Genomic DNA, 10,790 nt, shown 5'->3' with positions numbered 1-10,790 from the left:
GCCCAAGTACTGACAAGGGCCAAAGTTGTTACGCATCGGCAATCGGACATTTTCTTTCATTTTCTCTTTATCGCTTGAGAACCAGTGTATTCAAGATATTATGGCCATTGCCGAGTGAATGCTGTAGCGCTTCCCGACGAGTCGCGTTCGGATCCTCTGTCAACTTCCACGCAGGGTGATGATCTTTTGGTCATCACACTCGCCAGCTGAAATCGGCGCTGCCTTTTCGTAGTGGTAAAAGAACAGTGGCCCGTGGGGGGGATCGAACCCACGACCTTCGCGTTATTAGCACGACGCTCTAACCAACTGAGCTAACGGGCCTCGGCAGATGCAGTTGCTCAGCCCTACGCTAGAAACTGGTGGCATGAAGACATACACCATTTCTATGGTCGTCGTGTGTCTGCTTCCCTAGTATATATTCTGCTGACGGTCACGAAAACAGTAGCTATATTGCGAGCAGGACGGGAAACGGCCGCTCGGACAGCTCAAACTTGTCACGATTCGTGTGGAAAAAATTCCGTTCCGGTACCGGGAATCGAACCCGGGCCTCCTGGGTGAAAGCCAGGTATCCTAGCCACTAGACCACACCGGATGTGGCCGTTTCATTCGACCGTTCGTACGGTCGCTTGTCGCATTTATGCCTCGTTGTTACAGGGGTAGGAGGAAAAGCAAAGCTGTAAGTAGTAATATTTATTTACTTATTTCGCAAGTAAATACCTGCTGCCTGTCATCATACAGCAGGTCATACATTGTGTGACTTTACACGTTATATCGTACGAGATTCAGTTTCATTACTAGTACTTTTTTTCTTGAAAATTTTACATAAGAACTGCAAGTAGTAGTAACGGGAAGTAAACGCTATCACGCTGAGTCGTTGAAGCCTTGAGGATAACAAAGTACAAAGTGTTTCGCTCCTTCGCAAGCCCCAGAGCCGTTATTTAGCTGTGGACGAAAGTAAATTAAATGCCCCGGGTGAGGATCGAACTCACGACCTTAAGATTATGAGACTTACGCGCTGCCTACTGCGCTACCGAGGCAGGTGATCGTCACGCCTTCTGGAATCTCGCTAAGTACCAAATACCAGTGGTAGAGAGTCTGCACTTCCTGGCTCGTTTTTTTCTGTTGCTACACGTGCATTCCCGGCGCGACAGGCAACTTGCGATGCTAGGCCGACGCCAGTATGTACAATAGCACACAACAGTCCAAACAAGCAGTCGTGCGCGCTGCATGTTTGGTTATTTCCACACGGAAATCCCGCGGTTCATTCTCATGGCTCACGCAGTTCGAGTGCGAAAGACACGCAGCACCACTATCGGAGAAAAAACAAAATAATGCATCGGCCGGGAATCGAACCCGGGCCGCCCGCGTGGCAGGCGAGCATTCTACCACTGAACCACCGATGCCCAGCTAGTTCACAGCTTCCTTGTGCTTTCCGCGGCAGACGTCTGAGGGGAAAGTGGGGACTGCCGTCCAGCGCCGTCGCATCCTCTCGAGAGAATGCTACAGACGCTGAATCCTGCACTGCACTGCTTAAAAATGGGCGCCCCGAACGCGATCGCCTAAGTACTCTTGCGGCGCACGCACGCGACGACTCCTTGCCAAAGGACGCGAAATGTGCGTAGAGACGCTGTCTGGATGCGATCGCCTACCCCGTAATGCGCCTACAGCTACGACCACCTTGAGCCGCCGCCGACAGGCGGGGAAGCAGACACAGCGCGGCGTGCGCGGACGGAAACCGTGGTGCGGTGGTGGTGTAATGGTCAGCATAGTTGCCTTCCCAAGCAGTTGATCCGGGTTCGATTCCCGGCCACCGCAGCCGGCTTTTTCTTTTGCGTATGAGTACTTTTGCCACGCGTCTTTAAATTAATGTTTCTTTCCCCCTCTTAATCGCTGCAGGCCACCCTATAGTGCGTGCGTCGATTCCCCTTGAGTCTCGACTTGTCTCGACTTTGCTCAGCTGACGCGAGAGCTGACGCTCTCAAATCGCCTATATCAAAACGACAAGCACGAGAAACGACTGAGAGAGGTAAGGAGAGGCGAGGCGATGGACACACAGCACGCCCCCTTCATTTCACGGTGGCGTCTCCCTGACCGAATGGGGCTGTAGCTCCGAAAACAAAGGAGAAACAAAAATAGGAAGTAAAACTGCCAATAGTACCCTGTGTTCCCATGCGCTCACCCGCCCAAGTACTGACAAGGGCCAAAGTTGTTACGCATCGGCAATCGGACATTTTCTTTCATTTTCTCTTTATCGCTTGAGAACCAGTGTATTCAAGATATTATGGCCATTGCCGAGTGAATGCTGTAGCGCTTCCCGACGAGTCGCGTTCGGATCCTCTGTCAACTTCCACGCAGGGTGATGATCTTTTGGTCATCACACTCGCCAGCTGAAATCGGCGCTGCCTTTTCGTAGTGGTAAAAGAACAGTGGCCCGTGGGGGGATCGAACCCCACGACCTTCGCGTTATTAGCACGACGCTCTAACCAACTGAGCTAACGGGCCTCGGCAGATGCAGTTGCTCAGCCCTACGCTAGAAACTGGTGGCATGAAGACATACACCATTTCTATGGTCGTCGTGTGTCTGCTTCCCTAGTATATATTCTGCTGACGGTCACGAAACAGTAGCTATATTGCGAGCAGGACGGGAAACGGCCGCTCGGACAGCTCAAACTTGTCACGATTCGTGTGGAAAAAATTCCGTTCCGGTACCGGGAATCGAACCCGGGCCTCCTGGGTGAAAGCCAGGTATCCTAGCCACTAGACCACACCGGATGTGGCCGTTTCATTCGACCGTTCGTACGGTCGCTTGTCGCATTTATGCCTCGTTGTTACAGGGGTAGGAGGAAAAGCAAAGCCTGTAAGTAGTAATATTTATTTACTTATTTCGCAAGTAAATACCTGCTGCCTGTCATCATACAGCAGGTCATACATTGTGTGACTTTACACGTTATATCGTACGAGATTCAGTTTCATTACTAGTACTTTTTTTCTTGAAAATTTTACATAAGAACTGCAAGTAGTAGTAACGGGAAGTAAACGCTATCACGCTGAGTCGTTGAAGCCTTGAGGATAACAAAGTACAAAGTGTTTCGCTCCTTCGCAAGCCCCAGAGCCGTTATTTAGCTGTGGACGAAAGTAAATTAAATGCCCCGGGTGAGGATCGAACTCACGACCTTAAGATTATGAGACTTACGCGCTGCCTACTGCGCTACCGAGGCAGGTGATCGTCACGCCTTCTGGAATCTCGCTAAGTACCAAATACCAGTGGTAGAGAGTCCTGCACTTCCTGGCTCGTTTTTTTTCTGTTGCTACACGTGCATTCCCGGCGCGACAGGCAACTTGCGATGCTAGGCCGACGCCAGTATGTACAATAGCACACAACAGTCCAAACAAGCAGTCGTGCGCGCTGCATGTTTGGTTATTTCCACACGGAAATCCCGCGGTTCATTCTCATGGCTCACGCAGTTCGAGTGCGAAAGACACGCAGCACCACTATCGGAGAAAAAACAAAATAATGCATCGGCCGGGAATCGAACCCGGGGCCGCCCGCGTGGCAGGCGAGCATTCTACCACTGAACCACCGATGCCCAGCTAGTTCCACAGCTTCCTTGTGCTTTCCGCGGCAGACGTCTGAGGGGGAAAGTGGGACTGCCGTCCAGCGCCGTCGCATCCTCTCGAGAGAATGCTACAGACGCTGAATCCTGCACTGCACTGCTTAAAAATGGCGCCCCGAACGCGATCGCCTAAGTACTCTTGCGGCGCACGCACGCGACGACTCTTGCCAAAGGACGCGAAATGTGCGTAGAGACGCCTGTCTGGATGCGATCGCCTACCCCGTAATGCGCCTACAGCTACGACCACCTTGAGCCGCCGCCGACAGGCGGGAAGCAGACACAGCGCGGCGTGCGCGGACGGAAACCGTGGTGCGGTGGTGGTGTAATGGTCAGCATAGTTGCCTTCCAAGCAGTTGATCCGGGTTCGATTCCCGGCCACCGCAGCCGGCTTTTTCTTTTGCGTATGAGTACTTTGCCACGCGTCTTAAATTAATGTTTCTTTCCCCCTCTTAATCGCTGCAGGCCACCCTATAGTGCGTGCGTCGATTCCCCTTGAGTCTCGACTTGTCTCGACTTTGCTCAGCTGACGCGAGAGCTGACGCTCTCAAATCGGCCTATATCAAAACGACAAGCACGAGAAACGACTGAGAGAGGTAAGGAGAGGCGAGGCGATGGACACACAGCACGCCCCCTTCATTTCACGGTGGCGTCTCCCTGACCGAATGGGGCTGTAGCTCCGAAAACAAAGGAGAAACAAAAATAGGAAGTAAAACTGCCAATAGTACCCTGTGTTCCCATGCGCTCACCCGCCCAAGTACTGACAAGGGCCAAAGTTGTTACGCATCGGCAATCGGACATTTTCTTTCATTTTCTCTTTATCGCTTGAGAACCAGTGTATTCAAGATATTATGGCCATTGCCGAGTGAATGCTGTAGCGCTTCCCGACGAGTCGCGTTCGGATCCTCTGTCAACTTCCACGCAGGGTGATGATCTTTTGGTCATCACACTCGCCAGCTGAAATCGGCGCTGCCTTTTCGTAGTGGTAAAAGAACAGTGGCCCGTGGGGGGATCGAACCCACGACCTTCGCGTTATTAGCACGACGCTCTAACCAACTGAGCTAACGGGCCTCGGCAGATGCAGTTGCTCAGCCCTACGCTAGAAACTGGTGGCATGAAGACATACACCATTTCTATGGTCGTCGTGTGTCTGCTTCCCTAGTATATATTCTGCTGACGGTCACGAAACAGTAGCTATATTGCGAGCAGGACGGGAAACGGCCGCTCGGACAGCTCAAACTTGTCACGATTCGTGTGGAAAAAATTCCGTTCCGGTACCGGGAATCGAACCCGGGCCTCCTGGGTGAAAGCCAGGTATCCTAGCCACTAGACCACACCGGATGTGGCCGTTTCATTCGACCGTTCGTACGGTCGCTTGTCGCATTTATGCCTCGTTGTTACAGGGGTAGGAGGAAAAGCAAAGCTGTAAGTAGTAATATTTATTTACTTATTTCGCAAGTAAATACCTGCTGCCTGTCATCATACAGCAGGTCATACATTGTGTGACTTTACACGTTATATCGTACGAGATTCAGTTTTTCATTACTAGTACTTTTTTTCTTGAAAATTTTACATAAGAACTGCAAGTAGTAGTAACGGGAAGTAAACGCTATCACGCTGAGTCGTTGAAGCCTTGAGGATAACAAAGTACAAAGTGTTTCGCTCCTTCGCAAGCCCCAGAGCCGTTATTTAGCTGTGGACGAAAGTAAATTAAATGCCCCGGGTGAGGATCGAACTCACGACCTTAAGATTATGAGACTTACGCGCTGCCTACTGCGCTACCGAGGCAGGTGATCGTCACGCCTTCTGGAATCTCGCTAAGTACCAAATACCAGTGGTAGAGAGTCTGCACTTCCTGGCTCATTTTTTTTCTGTTGCTACACGTGCATTCCCGGCGCGACAGGCAACTTGCGATGCTAGGCCGACGCCAGTATGTACAATAGCACACAACAGTCCAAACAAGCAGTCGTGCGCGCTGCATGTTTGGTTATTTCCACACGGAAATCCCGCGGTTCATTCTCATGGCTCACGCAGTTCGAGTGCGAAAGACACGCAGCACCACTATCGGAGAAAAAACAAAATAATGCATCGGCCGGGAATCGAACCCGGGCCGCCCGCGTGGCAGGCGAGCATTCTACCACTGAACCACCGATGCCCAGCTAGTTCACAGCTTCCTTGTGCTTTCCGCGGCAGACGTCTGAGGGGAAAGTGGGACTGCCGTCCAGCGCCGTCGCATCCTCTCGAGAGAATGCTACAGACGCTGAATCCTGCACTGCACTGCTTAAAAATGGCGCCCGAACGCGATCGCCTAAGTACTCTTGCGGCGCACGCACGCGACGACTCTTGCCAAAGGACGCGAAATGTGCGTAGAGACGCTGTCTGGATGCGATCGCCTACCCCGTAATGCGCCTACAGCTACGACCACCTTGAGCCGCCGCCGACAGGCGGGAAGCAGACACAGCGCGGCTGTGCGCGGACGGAAACCGTGGTGCGGTGGTGGTGTAATGGTCAGCATAGTTGCCTTCCAAGCAGTTGATCCGGGTTCGATTCCCGGCCACCGCAGCCGGCTTTTTCTTTTGCGTATGAGTACTTTTGCCACGCGTCTTTAAATTAATGTTTCTTTCCCCCTCTTAATCGCTGCAGGCCACCCTATAGTGCGTGCGTCGATTCCCCTTGAGTCTCGACTTGTCTCGACTTTGCTCAGCTGACGCGAGAGCTGACGCTCTCAAATCGGCCTATATCAAAACGACAAGCACGAGAAACGACTGAGAGAGGTAAGGAGAGGCGAGGCGATGGACACACAGCACGCCCCCTTCATTTCACGGTGGCGTCTCCCTGACCGAATGGGGCTGTAGCTCCGAAAACAAAGGAGAAACAAAAATAGGAAGTAAAACTGCCAATAGTACCCTGTGTTCCCATGCGCTCACCCGCCCAAGTACTGACAAGGGCCAAAGTTGTTACGCATCGGCAATCGGACATTTTCTTTCATTTTCTCTTTATCGCTTGAGAACCAGTGTATTCAAGATATTATGGCCATTGCCGAGTGAATGCTGTAGCGCTTCCCGACGAGTCGCGTTCGGATCCTCTGTCAACTTCCACGCAGGGTGATGATCTTTTGGTCATCACACTCGCCAGCTGAAATCGGCGCTGCCTTTTCGTAGTGGTAAAAGAACAGTGGCCCGTGGGGGGATCGAACCCACGACCTTCGCGTTATTAGCACGACGCTCTAACCAACTGAGCTAACGGGCCTCGGCAGATGCAGTTGCTCAGCCCTACGCTAGAAACTGGTGGCATGAAGCCATACACCATTTCTATGGTCGTCGTGTGTCTGCTTCCCTGGTATATATTCTGCTGACGGTCACGAAACAGTAGCTATATTGCGAGCAGGACGGGAAACGGCCGCTCGGACAGCTCAAACTTGTCACGATTCGTGTGGAAAAAATTCCGTTCCGGTACCGGGAATCGAACCCGGGCCTCCTGGGTGAAAGCCAGGTATCCTAGCCACTAGACCACACCGGATGTGGCCGTTTCATTCGACCGTTCGTACGGTCGCTTGTCGCATTTATGCCTCGTTGTTACAGGGGTAGGAGGAAAAGCAAAGCTGTAAGTAGTAATATTTATTTACTTATTTCGCAAGTAAATACCTGCTGCCTGTCATCATACAGCAGGTCATACATTGTGTGACTTTACACGTTATATCGTACGAGATTCAGTTTCATTACTAGTACTTTTTTTCTTGAAAATTTTACATAAGAACTGCAAGTAGTAGTAACGGGAAGTAAACGCTATCACGCTGAGTCGTTGAAGCCTTGAGGATAACAAAGTACAAAGTGTTTCGCTCCTTCGCAAGCCCCAGAGCCGTTATTTAGCTGTGGACGAAAGTAAATTAAATGCCCCGGGTGAGGATCGAACTCACGACCTTAAGATTATGAGACTTACGCGCTGCCTACTGCGCTACCGAGGCAGGTGATCGTCACGCCTTCTGGAATCTCGCTAAGTACCAAATACCAGTGGTAGAGAGTCTGCACTTCCTGGCTCATTTTTTTCTGTTGCTACACGTGCATTCCCGGCGCGACAGGCAACTTGCGATGCTAGGCCGACGCCAGTATGTACAATAGCACACAACAGTCCAAACAAGCAGTCGTGCGCGCTGCATGTTTGGTTATTTCCACACGGAAATCCCGCGGTTCATTCTCATGGCTCACGCAGTTCGAGTGCGAAAGACACGCAGCACCACTATCGGAGAAAAAACAAAATAATGCATCGGCCGGGAATCGAACCCGGGCCGCCCGCGTGGCAGGCGAGCATTCTACCACTGAACCACCGATGCCCAGCTAGTTCACAGCTTCCTTGTGCTTTCCGCGGCAGACGTCTGAGGGGAAAGTGGGACTGCCGTCCAGCGCCGTCGCATCCTCTCGAGAGAATGCTACAGACGCTGAATCCTGCACTGCACTGCTTAAAAATGGCGCCCGAACGCGATCGCCTAAGTACTCTTGCGGCGCACGCACGCGACGACTCTTGCCAAAGGACGCGAAATGTGCGTAGAGACGCTGTCTGGATGCGATCGCCTACCCCGTAATGCGCCTACAGCTACGACCACCTTGAGCCGCCGCCGACAGGCGGGAAGCAGACACAGCGCGGCGTGCGCGGACGGAAACCGTGGTGCGGTGGTGGTGTAATGGTCAGCATAGTTGCCTTCCAAGCAGTTGATCCGGGTTCGATTCCCGGCCACCGCAGCCGGCTTTTTCTTTTGCGTATGAGTACTTTTGCCACGCGTCTTTAAATTAATGTTTCTTTCCCCCTCTTAATCGCTGCAGGCCACCCTATAGTGCGTGCGTCGATTCCCCTTGAGTCTCGACTTGTCTCGACTTTGCTCAGCTGACGCGAGAGCTGACGCTCTCAAATCGGCCTATATCAAAACGACAAGCACGAGAAACGACTGAGAGAGGTAAGGAGAGGCGAGGCGATGGACACACAGCACGCCCCCTTCATTTCACGGTGGCGTCTCCCTGACCGAATGGGGCTGTAGCTCCGAAAACAAAGGAGAAACAAAAATAGGAAGTAAAACTGCCAATAGTACCCTGTGTTCCCATGCGCTCACCCGCCCAAGTACTGACAAGGGCCAAAGTTGTTACGCATCGGCAATCGGACATTTTCTTTCATTTTCTCTTTATCGCTTGAGAACCAGTGTATTCAAGATATTATGGCCATTGCCGAGTGAATGCTGTAGCGCTTCCCGACGAGTCGCGTTCGGATCCTCTGTCAACTTCCACGCAGGGTGATGATCTTTTGGTCATCACACTCGCCAGCTGAAATCGGCGCTGCCTTTTCGTAGTGGTAAAAGAACAGTGGCCCGTGGGGGGATCGAACCCACGACCTTCGCGTTATTAGCACGACGCTCTAACCAACTGAGCTAACGGGCCTCGGCAGATGCAGTTGCTCAGCCCTACGCTAGAAACTGGTGGCATGAAGACATACACCATTTCTATGGTCGTCGTGTGTCTGCTTCCCTAGTATATATTCTGCTGACGGTCACGAAACAGTAGCTATATTGCGAGCAGGACGGGAAACGGCCGCTCGGACAGCTCAAACTTGTCACGATTCGTGTGGAAAAAATTCCGTTCCGGTACCGGGAATCGAACCCGGGCCTCCTGGGTGAAAGCCAGGTATCCTAGCCACTAGACCACACCGGATGTGGCCGTTTCATTCGACCGTTCGTACGGTCGCTTGTCGCATTTATGCCTCGTTGTTACAGGGGTAGGAGGAAAAGCAAAGCTGTAAGTAGTAATATTTATTTACTTATTTCGCAAGTAAATACCTGCTGCCTGTCATCATACAGCAGGTCATACATTGTGTGACTTTACACGTTATATCGTACGAGATTCAGTTTCATTACTAGTACTTTTTTTCTTGAAAATTTTACATAAGAACTGCAAGTAGTAGTAACGGGAAGTAAACGCTATCACGCTGAGTCGTTGAAGCCTTGAGGATAACAAAGTACAAAGTGTTTCGCTCCTTCGCAAGCCCCAGAGCCGTTATTTAGCTGTGGACGAAAGTAAATTAAATGCCCCGGGTGAGGATCGAACTCACGACCTTAAGATTATGAGACTTACGCGCTGCCTACTGCGCTACCGAGGCAGGTGATCGTCACGCCTTCTGGAATCTCGCTAAGTACCAAATACCAGTGGTAGAGAGTCTGCACTTCCTGGCTCGTTTTTTTCTGTTGCTACACGTGCATTCCCGGCGCGACAGGCAACTTGCGATGCTAGGCCGACGCCAGTATGTACAATAGCACACAACAGTCCAAACAAGCAGTCGTGCGCGCTGCATGTTTGGTTATTTCCACACGGAAATCCCGCGGTTCATTCTCATGGCTCACGCAGTTCGAGTGCGAAAGACACGCAGCACCACTATCGGAGAAAAAACAAAATAATGCATCGGCCGGGAATCGAACCCGGGCCGCCCGCGTGGCAGGCGAGCATTCTACCACTGAACCACCGATGCCCAGCTAGTTCACAGCTTCCTTGTGCTTTCCGCGGCAGACGTCTGAGGGGAAAGTGGGACTGCCGTCCAGCGCCGTCGCATCCTCTCGAGAGAATGCTACAGACGCTGAATCCTGCACTGCACTGCTTAAAAATGGCGCCCGAACGCGATCGCCTAAGTACTCTTGCGGCGCACGCACGCGACGACTCTTGCCAAAGGACGCGAAATGTGCGTAGAGACGCTGTCTGGATGCGATCGCCTACCCCGTAATGCGCCTACAGCTACGACCACCTTGAGCCGCCGCCGACAGGCGGGAAGCAGACACAGCGCGGCGTGCGCGGACGGAAACCGTGGTGCGGTGGTGGTGTAATGGTCAGCATAGTTGCCTTCCAAGCAGTTGATCCGGGTTCGATTCCCGGCCACCGCAGCCGGCTTTTTCTTTTGCGTATGAGTACTTTTGCCACGCGTCTTTAAATTAATGTTTCTTTCCCCCTCTTAATCGCTGCAGGCCACCCTATAGTGCGTGCGTCGATTCCCCTTGAGTCTCGACTTGTCTCGACTTTGCTCAGCTGACGCGAGAGCTGACGCTCTCAAATCGGCCTATATCAAAACGACAAGCACGAGAAACGACTGAGAGAGGTAAGGAGAGGCGAGGCGATGGACACACAGCACGCCCCCTTCATTTCACGGTGGCGT

At 52.1% G+C, this 10,790-nt stretch overlaps 25 non-coding genes across 25 annotated transcripts; 5 read left to right on the top strand and 20 right to left on the bottom strand.

Annotated features, from left to right (window-relative positions):
• Window positions 1-246: 246 nt before the first annotated feature.
• Trnai-aau (transfer RNA isoleucine (anticodon AAU)) lies at window positions 247-321 on the bottom strand. Its single transcript has one exon. It is a non-coding gene; the product is annotated as a tRNA-Ile (tRNA).
• Window positions 322-520: 199 nt separating this feature from the next.
• On the bottom strand, window positions 521-592 carry Trnae-uuc (transfer RNA glutamic acid (anticodon UUC)). Its single transcript has one exon. It is a non-coding gene; the product is annotated as a tRNA-Glu (tRNA).
• A 372-nt stretch (window positions 593-964) lies between these two features.
• Trnam-cau (transfer RNA methionine (anticodon CAU)) lies at window positions 965-1,037 on the bottom strand. Its single transcript has one exon. It is a non-coding gene; the product is annotated as a tRNA-Met (tRNA).
• Window positions 1,038-1,332: 295 nt separating this feature from the next.
• On the bottom strand, window positions 1,333-1,403 carry Trnag-gcc (transfer RNA glycine (anticodon GCC)). The gene has a single exon. It is a non-coding gene; the product is annotated as a tRNA-Gly (tRNA).
• Window positions 1,404-1,742: 339 nt separating this feature from the next.
• On the top strand, window positions 1,743-1,815 carry Trnag-ccc (transfer RNA glycine (anticodon CCC)). The gene has a single exon. It is a non-coding gene; the product is annotated as a tRNA-Gly (tRNA).
• A 612-nt stretch (window positions 1,816-2,427) lies between these two features.
• Trnai-aau (transfer RNA isoleucine (anticodon AAU)) lies at window positions 2,428-2,502 on the bottom strand. The gene has a single exon. It is a non-coding gene; the product is annotated as a tRNA-Ile (tRNA).
• A 198-nt stretch (window positions 2,503-2,700) lies between these two features.
• Trnae-uuc (transfer RNA glutamic acid (anticodon UUC)) lies at window positions 2,701-2,772 on the bottom strand. The gene has a single exon. It is a non-coding gene; the product is annotated as a tRNA-Glu (tRNA).
• A 373-nt stretch (window positions 2,773-3,145) lies between these two features.
• Window positions 3,146-3,218, bottom strand: Trnam-cau (transfer RNA methionine (anticodon CAU)). The gene has a single exon. It is a non-coding gene; the product is annotated as a tRNA-Met (tRNA).
• Window positions 3,219-3,515: 297 nt separating this feature from the next.
• Trnag-gcc (transfer RNA glycine (anticodon GCC)) lies at window positions 3,516-3,587 on the bottom strand. The gene has a single exon. It is a non-coding gene; the product is annotated as a tRNA-Gly (tRNA).
• A 338-nt stretch (window positions 3,588-3,925) lies between these two features.
• Window positions 3,926-3,997, top strand: Trnag-ucc (transfer RNA glycine (anticodon UCC)). The gene has a single exon. It is a non-coding gene; the product is annotated as a tRNA-Gly (tRNA).
• Window positions 3,998-4,608: 611 nt separating this feature from the next.
• Window positions 4,609-4,682, bottom strand: Trnai-aau (transfer RNA isoleucine (anticodon AAU)). Its single transcript has one exon. It is a non-coding gene; the product is annotated as a tRNA-Ile (tRNA).
• Window positions 4,683-4,880: 198 nt separating this feature from the next.
• Trnae-uuc (transfer RNA glutamic acid (anticodon UUC)) lies at window positions 4,881-4,952 on the bottom strand. The gene has a single exon. It is a non-coding gene; the product is annotated as a tRNA-Glu (tRNA).
• Window positions 4,953-5,326: 374 nt separating this feature from the next.
• Window positions 5,327-5,399, bottom strand: Trnam-cau (transfer RNA methionine (anticodon CAU)). Its single transcript has one exon. It is a non-coding gene; the product is annotated as a tRNA-Met (tRNA).
• A 296-nt stretch (window positions 5,400-5,695) lies between these two features.
• Window positions 5,696-5,766, bottom strand: Trnag-gcc (transfer RNA glycine (anticodon GCC)). The gene has a single exon. It is a non-coding gene; the product is annotated as a tRNA-Gly (tRNA).
• Window positions 5,767-6,101: 335 nt separating this feature from the next.
• On the top strand, window positions 6,102-6,173 carry Trnag-ucc (transfer RNA glycine (anticodon UCC)). Its single transcript has one exon. It is a non-coding gene; the product is annotated as a tRNA-Gly (tRNA).
• Window positions 6,174-6,786: 613 nt separating this feature from the next.
• On the bottom strand, window positions 6,787-6,860 carry Trnai-aau (transfer RNA isoleucine (anticodon AAU)). The gene has a single exon. It is a non-coding gene; the product is annotated as a tRNA-Ile (tRNA).
• A 198-nt stretch (window positions 6,861-7,058) lies between these two features.
• On the bottom strand, window positions 7,059-7,130 carry Trnae-uuc (transfer RNA glutamic acid (anticodon UUC)). The gene has a single exon. It is a non-coding gene; the product is annotated as a tRNA-Glu (tRNA).
• A 372-nt stretch (window positions 7,131-7,502) lies between these two features.
• On the bottom strand, window positions 7,503-7,575 carry Trnam-cau (transfer RNA methionine (anticodon CAU)). The gene has a single exon. It is a non-coding gene; the product is annotated as a tRNA-Met (tRNA).
• A 295-nt stretch (window positions 7,576-7,870) lies between these two features.
• Trnag-gcc (transfer RNA glycine (anticodon GCC)) lies at window positions 7,871-7,941 on the bottom strand. The gene has a single exon. It is a non-coding gene; the product is annotated as a tRNA-Gly (tRNA).
• Window positions 7,942-8,275: 334 nt separating this feature from the next.
• Window positions 8,276-8,347, top strand: Trnag-ucc (transfer RNA glycine (anticodon UCC)). Its single transcript has one exon. It is a non-coding gene; the product is annotated as a tRNA-Gly (tRNA).
• A 613-nt stretch (window positions 8,348-8,960) lies between these two features.
• Trnai-aau (transfer RNA isoleucine (anticodon AAU)) lies at window positions 8,961-9,034 on the bottom strand. The gene has a single exon. It is a non-coding gene; the product is annotated as a tRNA-Ile (tRNA).
• A 198-nt stretch (window positions 9,035-9,232) lies between these two features.
• Window positions 9,233-9,304, bottom strand: Trnae-uuc (transfer RNA glutamic acid (anticodon UUC)). Its single transcript has one exon. It is a non-coding gene; the product is annotated as a tRNA-Glu (tRNA).
• A 372-nt stretch (window positions 9,305-9,676) lies between these two features.
• On the bottom strand, window positions 9,677-9,749 carry Trnam-cau (transfer RNA methionine (anticodon CAU)). Its single transcript has one exon. It is a non-coding gene; the product is annotated as a tRNA-Met (tRNA).
• A 295-nt stretch (window positions 9,750-10,044) lies between these two features.
• Trnag-gcc (transfer RNA glycine (anticodon GCC)) lies at window positions 10,045-10,115 on the bottom strand. Its single transcript has one exon. It is a non-coding gene; the product is annotated as a tRNA-Gly (tRNA).
• Window positions 10,116-10,449: 334 nt separating this feature from the next.
• Trnag-ucc (transfer RNA glycine (anticodon UCC)) lies at window positions 10,450-10,521 on the top strand. Its single transcript has one exon. It is a non-coding gene; the product is annotated as a tRNA-Gly (tRNA).
• The last annotated feature ends 269 nt before the right edge of the window (window positions 10,522-10,790 follow it).

The sequence above is a fragment of the Schistocerca serialis genome, unplaced genomic scaffold (genome assembly GCF_023864345.2).
Source record: "Schistocerca serialis cubense isolate TAMUIC-IGC-003099 unplaced genomic scaffold, iqSchSeri2.2 HiC_scaffold_1039, whole genome shotgun sequence".
In the NCBI taxonomy this organism is placed as follows: Eukaryota; Metazoa; Arthropoda; class Insecta; order Orthoptera; family Acrididae; genus Schistocerca; species Schistocerca serialis.
Note: the sequence above shows the minus strand (reverse complement) of the source record. Positions and strands in the feature narration are given on the sequence as shown.